Source organism: Diabrotica virgifera, chromosome 6, assembly GCF_917563875.1.
Source record: "Diabrotica virgifera virgifera chromosome 6, PGI_DIABVI_V3a".
Taxonomy (NCBI): Eukaryota; Metazoa; Arthropoda; class Insecta; order Coleoptera; family Chrysomelidae; genus Diabrotica; species Diabrotica virgifera.
In genome coordinates this window covers 129,687,619-129,700,691 of record NC_065448.1, presented here as the reverse complement: position 1 = coordinate 129,700,691, position 13,073 = coordinate 129,687,619, and the positions used below count along the sequence as shown (strand labels likewise).

At 32.1% G+C, this 13,073-nt stretch overlaps 1 protein-coding gene across 3 annotated transcripts in view; it reads right to left on the bottom strand.

The window, feature by feature from the left end:
* The window catches only part of LOC126886014 (DNA repair protein RAD50-like), a 117,527-nt gene that overhangs the window by 82,220 nt on the left and 22,234 nt on the right, over nucleotides 1-13,073 (bottom strand). Inside the window, exon 1 of one of the 3 annotated variants that reach the window (XM_050652848.1) lies at nucleotides 2,285-2,502. The exons of 1 other annotated variant lie outside the window; for it this stretch is intronic. The gene's annotated coding sequence lies outside the window, so the exon portion shown is untranslated. Of the gene's footprint in view, nucleotides 1-2,284; nucleotides 2,503-13,073 lie in introns of those variants that run through there. One more of the 3 variants, XM_050652849.1, reaches the window with a different exon arrangement.

Genomic DNA, 13,073 nt, shown 5'->3' with positions numbered 1-13,073 from the left:
TTATTTTCTTAATCCGGAGAATTAACAAATTACTATAAAGCAATTGTTTTTTTATTAAACAGGGGAAAAAGCGGTCAAGTCACTACCCTTTAAGATACAGTGCTGGATTCCCAGGGCTGAAATTATTATAGCAAAGTTAAACTATTCGCAAAATGTGAAAAATGTACCTTCTTTTATAGTTTTTTTGTTAGAAATCTAAGACTCAAGCTAGCGACAAACATACAACGGACTAAAAGTTAAACACTTTTGAAACTTACAAACTTATTTTGAAATTTTTATAGCAACACATGATCGGACCAAAATTCAAAACCTGACATTTTATACCTTTACCAATTTACTGAATGCTCTAAGTTATATGTTAAACAATATCAGCGCGCGGACAAAGCGTTCCAGGATTGCAGTCTTAATTTTCAATATTTTGTTGAGATATTTGGCATACATTCGTAATATAGTAAAAAATGGCGTTACGGAGCCCAATTTAAGAAATATGTTAGTGTGTGGAAAGTACTCTACAGTTAAATAAAATATTACAAAACGAGCCTGTACCACCATTAATAAGAACAAAAAAATACACTTTCTTCAAATAAACTTTTTTACCTCATGCCTAGATTTTTTGTCACATTGGAATTACTAAAAATCGATTATCTATATCAAGAAATCGAACTTGACTGACTTGTCAACATTTAGCGCGCCTATGAGTTATTGTTATCACAATACCGTGCCTTCGTTTTTGATAGCATAGTGTCACTGTCGTATTGCTAACGCACTGTTGCTGCACTGTTAAAAGTTCGCAGAACTTTCGAAAAACAAATATTGATGAGGGTAGCCTCTTAAAAAATTGCCATTTTGGCACTTATTTGTTAATAACTATTATATGCCTCCGAACTGTGACGGTGATTTCTGTATTTATAATGTAATCGGTATATAGTACCCAAAAAACCCATTTGCAACCTGGCTGGGTCAGTGTCCGTAACATGGTAGTATGTACTTGTATATGTATCAATCAACAATAGGGCTTTGTCATATCAGAGGAACTATACTACTGAATGAAGGGTGAAGCAGTACGATGTGCTCCTACTAGTGTAAAAATGGCAGAAATTGTGCAGTGGCGGATCTAGACATTTGCCTTGGGGGGGGGGACTTCCAGTGAAACACCAACCAAAAGACATAACAAAAATAAACTCAGATTACATAAAAGACATAAGTACAGTAAAGACATAAAAGTTATAGGCATAACAACACGAAACTTGGTAAGCGGAGATTTTTTAGGATGAGGAATCTAAATTCGCCACCAAAAATGATGTATTACCCAGAGGGCGCCACATACGTCTTTCAGCGCTCATTTAATACGTTCAATTGTTTTTTATCCCCCACTCTACATACTTTTTGAATAAAAATTTTTATTCTCTTAATATTTTTACTTAAAAAAGGTATACTAGATTTATCTCGATAAACTCAACTGTTTTCGAGATAAACGCATTTTAAATCTGCGATACAACAGAATTTTTTGCATAATAAATATCATTGTAGTTAGACCCGAAAAATAAACTTGAAACCATAATAATTGTGCCAGTTCTCATATTTATGTCATTGCATCGCAAATTCCATTTGAAGAAATTTACGATACATTTTTGCAAATTTTTATGGTTTTAAGTTATTTTGCGGGTGTAACTACAATGATGTTATTCAAAAAATTATGTTACCTCACAGATTTAAAATGCGTTTATCTCGAAAACGGTCGGGTTTAGCGAGATGAATGTAGTATAACTTTTTTAAGTAAAAATATCAAGAGAATAAAAGTTTTGATGCAAAAAAGTAGATAATAAAAAAATTTAACTAATTAAATGAGCGCTGAAAGGTGTATGTGGCGCCCTCTGGGAAATACATAATTTTGGTGACGAATTTAGATTTCTCGTCCCAAAAAACCCCCGCTTAGCAAACTTTGTGTTATTATCCCATACCTGTTAAGAGATATTCAAGAATAAAAATAAAATAAAAGTTTAACTTTGACCGTATTTCGGTTACTATCATTTTTCGTACTAAAGTAAGTTAGCTTAAATCGACTTATTTTAATCTCAGGAATCTGAGATTAAGCTATGGCCCATTCTTTACCAAACACCCTGTATAGAAAAAGCTGACCAGTATACTTTCTAGAGACGCCAGAATTCTACTATTCTTAGGAAACATTGTTCAACTAATTAAGCTAGATTGATATAGGTAACTAATGCGATTCAATTATAATAAAAGAATGTTAAAAATATGTTATTATAATATATGTATTTACCTACTCACATCACAATAATACAAGTACCTAACCTAGTCAGAAGACGTTAGGTCAGTTAACATCGTTTCTGGTATTCTGGTTCGGTGTAAGAAGGGAATACGATAAACTTGCGATAAACAAAACCGGCAGCCTTATCATGGCACTGACTAAAACCACAGTTTAATGCTTAAAAGAATTTTTAATGCCATATTATACTGCGAAACAATCAAGGTGATGAATACGTGACTACGTTTACACAGGCAGGTGTAATTATTACACCGTGTAATATTACCATTATGTAAGCAGCAAAAATCCAGCCAGTGACGATGAATGAAGTGTGAATGCATTGTAAATGCAAAACAACAATTTGTTTCACGAAATTACCAACGTTCTCAATATTTGGAATGGTCTAAAGTTAGAAATCAACAAATGAATAATATAATAACACAATTACAAACACGTATCAGCTTAAAACGCAAATAAAGCAAATAAGCAGTCATACCAATGCTGCCATTATATTTTATACAGTGTTGAGCACGTAAAAGTTGGAATAAATTCATTTTGTCGAAAATGGACGATTTTGGAAAAAATCCCTAAACAGGTCCATTTTTATTTTTAAATTACGACTTCTTGGCATATCTATCATCCTAGTGACGTCACCCACCTGGGCGTGATGACGCCATCGATGTTTTTTTTAAATGAGAATAGGGGTCGTGTGATAGCTCCTTTGAAAGGTAATTCAATTATCTATTCAGTAATATAAACATTAGCATAATTATTTATACAGGGTGTCCAAAAAAATTTTTTGGATTAAATTTATTGACATAAAAAGAAGAATGTCTGTAATTTATTTAATTCAAGATACATTTTACTGCTCTCAGAAAACAGAGGTTTTACTACATTTTTAATGTTTAATTATGTTAATAATTATTATGTCGATATAATAACAGCCGAAAATGAAGATGACCTACAAAGATTAATTAAAGAATTCGAAAATACGGCTCTCATATACAACATGGTGATCTCAACAGAGAAAACTAAATCGATAGTAATATCGGCGGAACCGAGACGATGTAAATTGGTCGTAAATAACAAAATAATAGAACAAGCGATGGAAACGGAATACTTGGGAGTAAAACTGTCAAGCTACGGAAAAGTGGAAGAAGTACAAAAACAACTGAACATGGCGAACAGAGCAGCAGGATGTCTCAACAAACACAATCTGGAGAAACAAATACCTCACAATGGAAACGAAAACCAGGTTATATAAGTCAACAATAAGACCGATAATGACGTACACAGCGGAAACAAGAGCAGATACGGCGAAAACACAAAGACTGCTGGAAACAGCAGAAATGAAAGTTTTACGAAAAATAACAAACCGAACTCTAAGAGACAGAGTAAGAAGTGAGGAAATAAGCGAGATGTGGTATAGAACAAATAAACATGAAACAAGAAGAAAGATAGAATGGAATCAACACATAGAAAGAATGACAGAAAATAAAATAGTACGAATAGCAAGAGACAAATCGCCAAATGGAAGAAGATCATTGGGGCGACCGAGGAAAAGTTGATCAGACAATGTCAATTGAGGCTAAAAACCGAAGTAAACTCAGTGGCGGCTCGTGACCTCAGTATGCGGGTAGGCAACACACACACACACACACACACACACATATATATATATATATATACATATATATATATATATATATATATATATATATATATATATATATATTGTTATATGTCTATTTGATCTGAAAATTAAATTTTGATAATTATAAAAAGGATTCAATTTAATATAAAATATTTTCAATTTTCTCAACCACGGGCATATAAATGTAGAACAACCTGTATACAACAAATTGTTATATTTAATTTTAAGAAGTGATTAAACGAAACTCGGGAAAATGCGCTTAGAACAAACAAAGTGAATGGCGCGTACCATTATCGTTGTTCGCGGAAGGTTCGATCATTAGCCTATGCTAAATAAGACTCAGTTGGAATCGATAATAGGTCATTATCGTTGTTCGCGGAAGGTTCGATCATTAGCCGATGCTAAATAAGACTCAAGTGAAGTAGATAATAGGTCATTAAATTTTGTAAATAGTAGAAAGTAATTTTAGAATGGGAATTAACTATTTCTTTTTTGAAATCCATTAAGCATATTTAGAAAGATTAAAAATTGGTTTTGAGGAATACTGCGAATGAGAGTTGGTGGTGGAAGGTTGATTTGTGAATCTGGAAGGGATATTTAGAAAGTAGGGGAATGAATGACAAATAGAGATCAGAATGTTTTGAGCTGTCGAGAAGTGAAGTCCAGTAGTAGACGGTAGTGTACGGAGAGTGAGAAAGCCGGTGTAGTTCCGTGAGTGTGGAGTATCTATCGTGGAACGAGAGGTAGGCCAGGTTGAGAGTAAAAGAACCTCCTTGAGCCAAGAGTGTCCCGGTAGCTGATTGCAGTTTCGAAAAAGGTAGAATACAGCATCACGACAGAAGCAGGAAAGAGAGCTATACGAGCTAGTTTTCAAAGGAGAACATTACTGAAAGCCAGGACGAGGTTTTGATCGCAGCCAAGGATAGCAGGAAACGGGTCTTGTGTGAAGACATTCTCAGTTCACCAGAAAAAGGTCAGTCTCATATGTTTGGACATGAATGTATGGGTTTTTCGTATTAAATACCACATTATAAATTGAAGAACATAATAAATAATATCAGAAAAGCTTCATCAAACTTAAATAGAATTGTTGCTAATAAATCCTAATAGTTAAATGTTAATAAAAACTTTCAATTGGAAACCAAAAGGAAATAAGATTCCCATTTGTAAATGTTATGATTAAGAATAATAAGATCTAGCAAATATTAAGCAGTGATTGCCATTTAAATAAAATAAACAATATTTTGATTATAATTGTAACCCATATGTGTGTATTATTTTACTCTTTTCTTTCCTATCCCGATTAGGAACCATTGAGAAATACTTAGAAGCCACGAGAGTAAGTAATTAATTTTATAATTCGCCCTGAGATTGAAAACATATTGATATGTGATCTGGTAAATTAATTAGATTATGATTAATGCATTGATTAAATTAAATGACATATAAGAATATTATCTCATATCAATAATCAAGATCACATCAATATATATATATATATATATATATATATATATATATATGTAGAGTTACTAAGTTTTATTATATTATATATACATTTTTCTTAGGTTCTATGTACATTTAAAAAAACGCTGATTTAAAGGACTTACTTCTTGACAAAACTCGGAAGTGAACCAGTTCGCGTGGTGATGTATATATTGTGTTTAGCGAAATGACATACACACCCCCCGGGCCAATCCCGGTCCCTGCCAAATCGACCCCCGACACTATTCGTCCGAAAACTAGAGTGCCACGAGTAGATTCGGGAAGAACCCTTCCTTACCACCCCCTGGCTCATCCGCCAGGTCGTCACTCGATCTCGCGTCACCCGAACGTCTAGTTTCCTTATCCCATGATTGCATTTGGTGAAGGAAACTATTCAATTCGCGCTACTCAGAAGAATAGGGCATTTAAGAAGCCCCTCTATCCTCTGTCACTAAAATTCGAATTCGCTGGTGTGTATCCTGACCGCAGTATCCCACAGCCCTTCGGCGGATTGTGAGATAAACCATCAGCCAGATGTCAATACCTATATTATTATGTTCGAAAAGTTTAGGACCCTGGCCGATCTGAAAGGTGAAAAGCTGAAAAAAAAACATTTTTTTGGGGGTATCGAAGTACCATTTTTTGTTTTTATATATATTTTTTGTATTTTTATATTTTATTATTTCAAACCAAAATGCCTTATTTAAAAATAGTTTTATTACCTACGATAAATTAAATTAATGCGCCTGTCTTTGGTAGAAGAAAACTTATTTATGATTATGTCGTAAAATTGTTCGTTTTTAGACAAAATCGAAAGGAAATCTTTTTCAATTGATAGTAAAGACAAAGCTGTCAGTCGATTTTGTGACATAGCATTTCTTAGATAGGTTTTAATTCTTTTTAAACAAGAAAAATTGCGTTCAACGGAAACGGAAGTTGCGGGTATAGTAGCAATTAAAACAAATAATTTATATGCTTCAGGAAATATTTCAATTAAGTCATTCTCGTTAAAATATTGCAAAATTTTAAAAACATTTAATGTATAAAATTCTTTATCTTCGTAAATTTATTTAATTTTTGTTTATTAAATATTCCAAAATATTGTGTTATTAAACTATTTATTAAATTATGTGAAAAACTTTTTGAAAAATTTTGAAAATGTGAAAAATTTGCAAGGCTAAAAAAATGTAATTCTTTTAAATCTCTAAAGCGAGCTTCAAGTTGCATAATAATATTATCTATAATTTCAAAATATAAAGCTCTATATTTTGTCGTCCGGTCAACATCGGACGACTGTTTTATTCTTTTAGGCGGGTTTAAGTTAAATTCTGATACCCTTGTTTCAGCCACAGAAAATAAATTATTAAAATCCTGATCATTACGAAGTTGTCTTATTCTTCCCAAGGCTATATCTATTTCTTTTTGACAGAAATTTATATCTAAGCATTTCAGTTGTAAAATTTTGTACAATATGTCAGTTATATTAAATATTTTATTATAAAGGCACAGAAGAAAAGCAAACTCAAAATTTTTTAAATTTTGCAAATATCCTCGAGCACCATTTATAGATTCGGCTCCCGAATTTTCGTCTTCGATAATTTTATTAAACACTGAAATTAACTCATTTCATTTTGAATTAAGAACGTTTACAATTTTCGACTTTGAAGTCCATCTAGTTTCAGAGTTTGTTGGAATATTTCGATTTAGAATTGAATTCAGAATAAAGGTTCTCTTCACCGAATGATTAAAAAAACCAGGAATTGATGTAACCGTTGCAAAAAATATCCTACAATTTCTAATACATTTTGAGCCGTCTTGCAATACTAAATTTAATCTATGAGCGCAACAATGTGTAAAAATTGCTTTTGGAGCATCTACTTTAATTTTTGATTGTAATCCGTTTAAAGAGCCGGCCATTACACTTGCACCATCATAACATTGAGCAATTAATTTATTTTTGTAATCATATGGCTCAAGCACGTTTGAAATTAAACTATATAGAGCGCCTGCAGATCTATTCTCGCTAATATCAAAAAACCCTAAAAATCTTTCTGTTACCTGACCAACTTTGTTAACAAAACGGATTGTTAAAGTACACTGTGATTTTTCGGTTATATCAGTAGTATCGTCCGCTAGTATAGAAAAAAATTGACTTTCATTAATTTCTCTTGAAATTTCATTTTTTACGTAATCGGCAAGACAATCTATTAAATCATTTTGTATTGTTTTTGACAAACCCGTGAACGCCCCTTCTATTTTTTTAACATGATCTTGGATTTCCTGATCGCGTTTAACTACTAAATTAAAAATTTCTTTAAAATTACCCATGTTTGAAGAATTATGGCTCTCATCACGACCGCGAAATGCAAGTTCTTGTTTTGCTAACAGAATTGTAACATCAATTAAATATGTTAATAAAATTCTATTTTTTCTAACTTCTTCATTATATATCTTATTAGATAGAGAAATATGTCCAGCTAAAGCACTGTCAATAGTTTGTTTATTTTTTTCTAACCGTTTTAAACCTAAGCAATTGTTTAAATGTTCTTTCGAAGATTCATGTTTTTTTACACTAGCTGATAAATTTTTCAGATCTGAATATCCCTGACTCACCCAAACATTTTGCTTCATATTTGAGAGCAACAGACAAGGCCAACAAAAAAGTGAATTTTTAAAATAACTTCCGCTTAGCCATTTATGGTTTTCATACCATAATGTTTTAAACGATCTCGAAAATGGTCGATTGTCTTTTGTCTTATCTGTTGATAAAATTGTTAAATTTGGTAAAGGCCGGCCCATTGAAATAATTTCTGATCTTTCTTGATTTTGGCGCCTTGAAAAAGGCGTCTCGATCAAACTGCATATTACATCGTTTAAAATATTCATATTCGATGACAAATGTTATTCCACCAATAAAACTAACACACCTACGTTTCCACAACGTCAAATATTACTTATTTTATTTATGTATGAAATAATAATTTACTCTTCGAATAAATTGATAAGTTAACAATTAACCTCGCTTTAAATTTTTAATTATCTATATAATCTAATAACACAATTCGTCAGTTTAACTTTAAATTATCCAAATTGTATTGAAACACAATACAAATATAATGGATGACTGACAAATAACTATTCACATATTTATTTGTCGTTAATATATTAATATAAAATTAAAATGCCCTTCAATAGACCGATCTCAAATTTACCTGTTTATTATTCAGTTTTCATAAACAAATTTAAATTGTCCTACATATTTTTGTTGAATACTTAACCTACTAATAACAGCCAAATTCAAAAAACAATTTTTTAAAACAGTTTCACAACACACCATGGAAGCAACTGATAAAGTTTTGTAGGTTCGGCTACAAGATTCTGTGCCTATCCACTTTCAAAATTCGTAGAGATCGGGCCCGTACCAGGCCTTTAGTTCGTGTAAACAAAGAGAGATCGCACGTCAATTCGATGTTGGCGTCGTTCTATTTCAGGCTACGTTCACGAGTGCCTGACCAAGGAATAATAATGCACTTACTGATACTACAAGGAGCGTACAATAATTATAACTTCGGATAATTTTTTTTTGGATATTTTTAAAAATAATTTGGATAATTTTTGCTTTTTTATTGTAGGTATTGTGTCAAAATTTATAAATTGCAATTTTGAAATAAGTAATTTATATTAATAATTTATATTATTGTACTACATTTGAAGAGGGTAGGCGGCGCCTACCTTGCCTACCCCGACGGGCCGCCCCTGAGTAAAACAGGCATTGAGCCTATTTATAAAGTAGGAAGAAGAATAATTATGTTAATGTTTATACAGGGTGTTTCATTGGGAAAATAACATACGTTAATTGTAGAAAGGGACATTTGGGTGTCGCACCCTATGGGTCTTACCTACTTTATCAATAACAAAGTTACTAGGTGTTTTATCTATTTTGCCATTTTCTTATTTGGTTCATAACTTTTTAACCACACTGTGTATGTATTTTATATTTGGCACGAAAATATTCTTTAAGGTGTCCAACTAATTAAATTAGGTATTTATAATTATAAAAATTCAGGTTCGGGTTAAAAAATATTTGAAAAATACACCGACACAAAAACAACATTCTGTACATTAAATTTTTTTGAAAATGGATTCTGTACTTAAAAAGGGGATGGAAAACTAAATTTAGTGGTATACTTTGAATTTTCGGCAAATCGTTTTTTCTGGTAAAATTTTGAAATTGAATTCTGAAATTATGTGAATTGTGAGAGCTCGAAGTAGAAAGAAACTTGAAATATGACTTACAACTTTTTAACCACACTGTATATGTATTTTATATTTGGCACGCGAATATTCTTCAAGGTGTCCAATCAATTAATTTATTTATAATTATAAAATATCCAGGCCAGGATTAAAAATTTTTTTTTCAATGGATTCTGCACAAAAAGGTAATGAAAAAATAAATTTTGTTTGGGGATTTTATTGAGAAAATTGTCAGATAAAAAAATCTATTATTATGCGCCTGTAGTGTCCTGACACACCATCATGAAAGTATATTTCACGTTTATTGATAGGTACTTTCATCGTCTAGCGACTAGCAGTACCTACTGGTAAAATATTTTCTAAAAAATTTAAATACACTTTACCGGTTAGGGTGGGACGTAAAATATATATGGTTGTATTAATTTGTTAACACATATTCCACACATTGCTATACCCAAACGTGTGTCTCTGACATTGTATATCTCTCTTGAATTTTACTTCATCCGTGAAAACATCTGTTTACAATCCTTGGATTTCATTTGCTTACAATACTTTGATTTCAGGTGGTCCAACTACTAAAATCAATTATTCTGAGTGCCAAATATAAACTAAAAATACAATGTGATTAAAAAGTTGTAAGTCGTATTTCAATTTTTTCTACTTCGAGCTCTTGCAATTCATATAATTTCAGAATTCAAATTAAAAATTTCACCAGAAAAAACATTTTGCCGAAAATTTAAGTATACCACTAAATTTAGTCTTTCATCCTCTTTTTTAGCGCAGAACACATTTTTAAAAAATTTAATGTACAGGGTGTTGTTTTTGCGCCGGAGCATTTTTTCAATATTTTTTAATCCAGACCTGGATTTTTTAGAATTTTAAATAAATTAATTGATGGGACACCATAAAGAATATTTCCGTGGCAAATGTAAAATAAATATAAAGTGTGGTTAAATAGTTATGAACGAAATAAGAAATTTGCAAAATATATAAAACACCCAGTAACACCTAGTTGTTATTGATGAAGTAAGACCCATTAAGTAAGGTATTTTTGAGACTGCCTTACTGTCCCCTTTCTACAGTTAACGTATGTTACTTTCCCAATGAAACACCCTATATTACTAAATAACCTTTCAAATGAGCTAGCACACGACCCCTATTCGCGCCCAGATGTTTGACGTCACTAGTATGTTATCGCGCCCAGATGGATGACGTCACTAGTATAATCTATATGCCAAAAGATCATAATTTACCAATAAAAATCGACCTGTTTCGGGATTTATTTCCAAAATCACTCATCCATGAAATAATGAATTTGTTCCATTTGGCTTTGACACCAGAGTCTATTTTACTTCAAATCAGACCCGCGGCAGTACTCAATTTTCGAGCCCCTAAATATGATTTAATAATAATAATCATAACTTTTTTAAATAAATTAATCATTTAATAGAAATATAGTTGCACCAGAAATTTAAATTTTTATGAACAATAAATAAAAATTTAAAAATACAGTGTGTCGCATTTAAGATGAAGACAGCTCTATATTTCGGCTATCAAAATAAATACAGATTTGAAGTTTTGCACAGTCATATAGATTGAAGGTTCACATTTTTTAAGACACTCAACTGAAATTTAAATTTTAATCGCGGCCTACTGCGAATCCAAAAACAGGGTAAATTTTCTATATTTTGCTCCGCGTTAGAGATATCGGAAAAAGTTATTTGAAAAAGTACTTCCAAATCTTCTCTAACCCCACATACCAAATTGCATGACAAAATTCGCACTTTTAGTTTTTTCAGTATTTGTAGTCAGGACCCTAAAATTCGCCTGTCCCGAGATGCATCTCGGGCCAGCCAATTTTAAGTTTTAGGATCAATATTACATTTGTTTATATAAAACACTTAATATTCTTTATAGTCTTTCCATACATTTCTTCACCACTTCCTTCCATTGTTTTCTGTCCAAAGCTGTTTCTTTCCAGTTTACAATATTACTTTTTTGTAAGTCTTCATATACGCTGTCCTTCCATCTCCTTCTTGGTCTACCTATTCTTCTTCTTTGTATTGGTTTACATGACAGAAACATTTTTGGCATTCTTTCCTTTCCCATTCTTTCAATGTGTCGTAAGTATCGGATTCTCTGTGCTTTGATTGACGTCGTTATTTTTGGTTCATTATCTAGTTCTTCAAGTTCCTTATTATTTCTTCTTCTCCATTGACCATCTATTTTCACGCCTCCATATATTGCTCTTTGTATTTTCCTCTCGCACCTTTCTAAATGGTCTATTTCTGATTTTTTTAGCACCCATTTTTCACATGCATATTATGTAGCTGTAGGTCTGATAACTGTTTTGTAGATTCTTATTTTTGTTTTTCTTGAGACATATTTAGATTTCGTTAATGGTCGCAATGGTAGGGGAGCAAAGTATGCTAAATGTGCAGTCATTCGAGCGCTTTGGGGACCTACTGGGTTGTGAAGAGTAGGTCCTAAAACCAAAAAAATTAAGTACAGTTTTCCATTTTAGTGAGGACTTGTCCATTTTAATTTAATTTCCCATTTCCAACAATCGTTTTTTTTAGATTATAGCGCCATCTATCCATAATTCGAAAAAATGTCTCAAATAAAAGTTACTTATTTTTACGTAAGGAGTCCAAATCTGCCATAAAAAATGGGGGCTCTCATTTAAGATTTTAAAGTAACCTCCCACCCCACCTTCGTGGGGAGTCGTGTTTGATGCCATTCGATAGATTTTTCAAATATATTGAATAAGTGTATTTTTCAGTTTTTCGATCTGATGTTCATTTCGCGAAATATCGCTGGATTCATATTTAAAATATTAAATTTACCCCCCATCCCTCTCCGTGTAAAGTCGTGTTTGGTACCATTCAATAGATTTTTGAAAAATATTGAGTAAGTATTTTTTAGTTTTTCGATCATCTGTAATTCATTTCACGAAATATTCGCTTTTTTCAGTCCCCTGCATTCAGAGCCAATATATGGTAGACGTACATTTTCAGGGTACAAGGTTTTTCCCCATGTAATAATCTGACGCGCTCGAGTAACGGCAAAAATTCCCGGTTGGGCTCCCCTACCACAATGCTCCATACTTTTTGTTTCCTTTTACTATCCTTGCTTTTATCTCCCCTTCCCTATGTCCCTTTTCATCTACTTTTACACCCAGGTATGTAAATTCTGAAACTCTTTTAAATGCATACATTTTCTCCTTCTATCTCCAATGTGACATTGTCTTCTTTTTCTTTATGTTTCTCCTATTATCATGTATTTTTTCTTTTCCTTATTTATGAGAAGACCAAAAATTTTGGCTTGTTTTATTATATTGCTCAATCGTTTCCTATGTGTTTATTTTACTTTTTCTAATTATTCCTTCCAGTATTACATTAAAAAGAGTCG